This window comes from Hibiscus syriacus, unplaced genomic scaffold, assembly GCF_006381635.1.
Source record: "Hibiscus syriacus cultivar Baekdansim isolate YM2019G1 unplaced genomic scaffold, ASM638163v2 tig00110388_pilon, whole genome shotgun sequence".
NCBI lineage: Eukaryota > Viridiplantae > Streptophyta > Magnoliopsida > Malvales > Malvaceae > Hibiscus > Hibiscus syriacus.
This window is the reverse complement of record NW_024062718.1, coordinates 1,703,973-1,709,972: the sequence shown is the minus strand read 5'-3', so window position 1 is coordinate 1,709,972 and position 6,000 is coordinate 1,703,973. Positions and strand designations below refer to the sequence as shown.

At 36.1% G+C, this 6,000-nt stretch overlaps 1 long non-coding RNA gene, 1 other non-coding gene and 1 pseudogene across 2 annotated transcripts; 2 read left to right on the top strand and 1 right to left on the bottom strand.

Moving 5' to 3' along the window:
- Positions 1-511: 511 nt before the first annotated feature.
- On the top strand, positions 512-3,521 carry LOC120122899 (annotated as a pseudogene).
- Positions 3,522-3,708: 187 nt separating this feature from the next.
- Positions 3,709-5,633, bottom strand: LOC120122901. The gene is made up of 3 exons (XR_005516132.1): positions 4,555-5,633; positions 3,935-4,035; positions 3,709-3,862 (listed from the first exon to the last, which is right to left on the bottom strand). It is a non-coding gene; the product is annotated as an uncharacterized LOC120122901 (long non-coding RNA).
- On the top strand, positions 3,935-4,015 carry LOC120123120. The gene has a single exon (XR_005516161.1). It is a non-coding gene; the product is annotated as a small nucleolar RNA snoR35 (small nucleolar RNA).
- Positions 5,634-6,000: the final 367 nt, after the last annotated feature.

Below are 6,000 nucleotides of genomic sequence, written 5' to 3'. Positions count from 1 at the left end.
ATTTGGGAAAAATAGTAGGGTTGTTGATTTTAGAAAACGGTTAAGGGGGAATATGTAGATTCACGTGAATTAATGGACAAAAATGGTGTCCCTTTGCTACACAAAGTTTGTCTGGTTTCTATAATCAAACCAAACCTTACGCACCAAAACTATTCCTAGTGCTAGTGGAGACCAACAACAACAAAAAAGATAAATTTAAATGGATCATGTCTATCTCCTCCTTTCTTTCCAACTATCAATATTTTTTATAATAATAATAAAGGTAAACTACATATTTATCTATCAATTCACGTGATTCTATTATGATCACTATTTTTTTTAAAATCATATTAACATATTATAATAAATCTGATCATTTTTTTAATGATAATTAACTAAAACGGAAAAGTATAACGTTAAATATATATTTTTTAAAACAATTAGACGACTAAAACAAAACTGTAAGAATAGGTGAGTGATTAAATAAGTTATTTGCCCTAATAAAAAATAGCATCTTCCTGTTCATTTTATCTATCTTCATCTTCTCCATTTCACCGCATTTTTGTCTTAGCAAAGACTAGTGGTTGATGGAAAAGTTATAGAGGCGTCGGCAGTTGGCTTGGCTTCTTCTGGGGGGAAAATAGAAAAGGGGCCTTTTTGTTTTTGCTTTTTAAAAGATTCTTGCGCGTTATAATAACAGTGAAAGGTTGGTGGAGGGATTTGCAGAATATCAATATCAATGTCCTCCCTGCCTTAACCTATAGTGCAACCACCTTCAACCCTTTGCCCCCTTTTTATTTTCTTTTATCTTTGGGTGTTATTAGCCATGGAGGTGCAGGTAAGAGGGAAGATGTTGAGGTTCTTGGTCATGTTGGTTTCCTTCTTCATAGAGATGACAACACCCTCAACTGCCAGCACAAGCAGCTTATCTACTCAAAATCTTGAGGTCCAAGCCCAGTTAAAGCTCTTGAATAAGCCCGCTGTTAAATCTATCAAGGTCAGAATTTGATTTTATGAACATCTCAGAAGTTCCCTTTCGATATCTAGTTATGTTCAGTTTCTTGTGTTATTTACTTAAAACTAGTTATCTGCTAATAAATTGTCAATTTGGACGTAAATTTCATTATCTAATATGACACTCCTTTGTTAACTCACTGCATTTGTGTGTATGCACTGAACAGAGTCCAGATGGAGATATAATTGACTGTATCAAACTTGCACACCAACTTGCTTTCGATCATCCATTATTCAAAAACCATAAAATCCAGGTTTATTCATCTTATTTAACCGCCATTTTTTGACGAGGTTACTTCCATCCATGGTCTTCTAAAGGTCGTCTTCTGTTTCAAATTCCAGATGACCCCAAACTTTCACCCGGAACGTGCTTTTGCCGACAGCAAGGTTTCTTCAAAGACTAAACCGGGATCGTCTAAGAAAATTACCCAGGTGTGGCACTTGAATGGAAGGTGTCCAGAAGAAACTATCCCCATGAGAAAAACTAAAGAAGATGATTTGTTAAGAGCAAGCTCTATCAAAGCGTTTGGGAAAAAGAGGCACAAAACCATCCCTCAACCAAGGTCTGCAGATCCTGATCTCATCAGTCAGAGTGGTCATCAGGTAGTATACTTTTTCGTAGTGAGGATGCAAGATTTTATATTAAAGAATGAACTTGTAAAATTTTAAAAGGACAAAAACATATTATCAATAAAAAATGCAAAGAAAATATGATAATCTAAAACTTTCAAGTGACAACCGACCCTGCTAGCCCCTCGATCTATCCCTGTTTTCTCATGAAAAGATTTAGGCCTTTAAACATAATGACTTACGGTTGATATTCACTATAATTGACCATGATCAAATACAAGATGTTACGATTGATATTAAGGAATGTGAACTTAAGAATTTAGATTAAAATTTAGGAAATATAAAAAAATTATCAATAAAAATATATAAACTATATAGAAATTTGAACCATGGGTCCACCCCTGCTAAAACAAATTGATTATTGCATATAATTATAATCCTCATGAAGATGAAATTGATACATGTTGTACACATGTTCCTTTTTCATGGTGGTTCGAGCCTTGATGTAGCATGCAATAGCTTACGTGGATGGGGACAAGTACTATGGAGCTAAGGCAACCATTAACGTATGGGAACCCAAAATACAGCAACCTAACGAATTCAGCTTGTCCCAAATCTGGATATTGGGAGGTTCATTTGGTGAAGATCTCAATAGCATTGAAGCAGGCTGGCAGGTGCTACCTTCTTACCTGACAACAACTTCAAATTATTTTCTTTGACTCGGTTATTTAACTCACTGGCCTGTCTTTGTGTACAAAATTAATAACAGGTTAGCCCAGATTTGTATGGAGATAACCACACTAGACTCTTCACTTATTGGACTGTAAGAAACTCCATGTTACCATTCACTACTTTGATGCAGTTCTATTTAACTATTTTTTAACTCAGTTTTCTTTATCACTAAAAAACAGAGTGATGCATATCAAGCCACTGGTTGTTATAATCTACTTTGCTCAGGCTTCATTCAGATCAACAATGAAATAGCAATGGGTGCAAGCATCTACCCTATTTCTGGTTATCATAGTTCCCAATATGATATAAGCTTACTTGTGTGGAAGGTAAGGACTAAAAAGCTACTCATAAATCAATCCATAGGAAAACATCATTGAAATACGATTGAGATAAATACTAATCTTTCGTGATCTGTTATTAAAGCATTAGGAACATCAAATATGTATATCCATGAGTGTATGAAGTGTGCATGTGTTTTTATCTCCAAATGATTTTAAAGCAGTGCACAAATGGCTGAAAACGTGGCAGGATCCCAAGACGGGGAACTGGTGGCTGCAATTCGGTAACAATTACGTGCTGGGTTACTGGCCGGCCTTCCTATTTTCCTACCTATCGGATAGTGCATCCATGATTGAATGGGAGGAGAGGTTGTGAACTCGGAATCAGACGGGCAGCATACATCCACACAAATGGGGAGTGGCCATTTCCCCAATGAAGGTTTCGGCAAAGCTAGTTACTTTAAGAATATTCAAATTGTTGATGGATCCAACAATCTCAGGGTTCCTAAAGGCCTTGCCACCTTTACCGAGCAATCCAGCTGCTATGATGTAGAAACTGGAAAAGGTGGCAATTGGGGCAGCTACTTTTACTATGGTGGTCCAGGTCGGAACCCTAACTGCCCTTGAATCATTTAAACCCTAAGAAATCGAAAGACAGGCAACCAAAAACTGTTTCCCAAAAGAATATTCATAGAGCCAAGTGCATGCCCTTCTTCATGTTTAAGTTAGACTAGTAAATCGGTGAATCATGTTTTCACCAATAGATAGTAGCAATACAGGTTTATATCACCCTATTTACTCTGCCAAAGATTTGTTGTGAGATAGTGAGGTGTTCCTAGCTTATATTCTTTGTTTGGACATAAGATTGTATATTTCGATTTTCCTTTGTACGTGTTATTAAATGCTCTGGTTAAGCAATATAAGCACTTGGCCTAGCTATTCTTAAAATATCATTCTCTATGATTCTACATAAATGAAATCACTTCAACAAGTTTCAAATCATTACCTCCCGAAGCCTTCCGGACCATCTAGTCTGCACAATGATTAACTTCTCCATCAAATGTAAGAAATTCTACAATCAAAATTCCAGTATGATGGGAATATTATAGGCACCTGAGAAAGAGCAACAGGAAGATTATTGATGCAATCTTCCACCAGATAGGCTCCCAGTAGGTTGTTGAACCCCAACAGTTGGAACATTACTTAATGTTGAGTTTCTTGATGTGAGTGTACCAGGCATGTTGGGAACATTAAAGCTACCATGAATATTATGCAAGCCTGAATATTGTCTGCAAAACAAACAATACAATTGCATGAGTTTCGAAGAACTTAGTTGTGGAAATCCAGTAAAATATACCCACCAGCATGATGGAAAACAGGAGAGGCTGCACCAGACTGACCAGAGAAAGATGTTGCAAAAGAACGTCCACTACTGTCTTGAAGATTTGTTGCTGATCCATTGCTGCAACCAGATACACATTATAATTCTCAGTTAATAGACAGACATGTAATACAAAAATAAAAACAATAATCAAACAGAAAAATAATACTGACAGCAGACATGAATCACGTGACACATCCAAATTTGATTTTAAATTTCGATTAAAAAGACAGTACACGATAAAAGGAAGAATATTTCCAAACATTCCATCATTAATGATCCATAATTACTAATATTTCGAACCAATTAACTTTTAGTGGAGCATCATTGACCTATAATCAATACATTTGTACCCTAAGTTCCTAAAACCAGTATGCCAGAACGTACTGATATGGGGAAGCACATACACATGCGCAAAAATAGAGGCAACAGAATCCAATATGTTGCTTCTACAAACACGAAAATATAGGTCAGGTTATCTGCTAAAACAACTAAATGGACCTACAAAAGATACATATTTCATTTAGACAAACTAAAAAGGGAAGTCCGTAAACAAGATTGCGACTCCAAATAAACTGTTCTCAGTTCAAGTAATAATACATTTAGTAACCCCGACATTTTATAAGTGTCAACAGGTCATGCAAAGAACCATTCCTCGTTGAGAAGCAAACCAGATTTGAGAAGCTGCTACAGTATTTATACCCTGAAAGGGACAAAATAGTTGTGAGAAGCTAACCCCAGAAAGGTAAGGAGGTTACATGTGTACATTCAGAAGATGCTGAACCAAACCCAAAGTTACTAGTAAAACAGACCCAAAACACTTCACGCATGTTGAACAACAGTAAACTAGAACTTATTTTCATTGACTTCCAATAAATGGCACCAAGAAAATGATGTCCACCTAAGCTTATCAACATCGCATTTCGCTACGTGCCACTATCTTTTTCCACGTTCCATTTTACACTTCCAATTAATGATTGCATACCGTATTTTCTCAAATTAAATGACAACCGATGCATAAAAAAACAAGAAAAATATTACAATGAAATCACTTCAACAAGTTTCAAATCATTCTCCATGAACAGCTAGCAAGGAATCCAACTCAATAAGCTGTTCTGGGATTGCCCTGATCGCATGCCTACCTCATCCCCATTAGGTTAGCATAAAGCTCACCTTCGACATAGAGCCTTCACTACTAGTTCTAACTGAACAAAAATTTCCAACTGCTATTCTCGATACATTACAGACCATAAATTCCCATATCCCTAGTATAAGAAATTGATGCAACATCCATAAAAGTTTAACAAGCCAGGTTGCCTGGGGATAACCTGACCTGAAATGCAACAAGCTTTTTAATACTCAGAAAATTAGCCCAAATGAAACACAGTCGGGAAGAATCTTATTTCATAACTTCCAAATAAGCCAGCAGACAAACCCATACATAGTCGTCCAAGGATTAGAATCCTCTATAAGAACATTCCTTCCGGCTTCCAGACATGTGAAACAATAAGCAATCATGGACAAAAAGGACTTAAAATGGCTGAAAGAGGACGCTTTAGGCTTTTAAACAACACAACCATATCAACTTCAGCTGATAGTGGATGTAACAGTAACCTGTTGACAACAATCAGATAAAGGAAGTACTGACCTTGGGAGCACATCTAATACCAAATTCTGAGTCCAATTCAAGTTTTATCAGCAGGACCTAGCAAAAACCCTAGACTACTTTAACTAAAAAATCCATCCATACAGACCAATAGGCTCAACCCCCCTTATCCAAAATATGCATGAGTAGAAAGTCATTTCCTTATCCAAAACACATAATGAAAAAATTGAATCCAATGCCCGTCCCAAATCCCATGAGAAGTGTACACATTACAGAAACCAAGCATGGTTCCTACCTAATTACTTCAACATACTAAAAGAAATTTGTTGCTATTACCTTATATGAAATTGTAGACACCAAATTTCGACCGATAAACATTATTACACGGTATAATTACAAATTATATTATATAATAATAATATTTACATTTATTTTGTTTT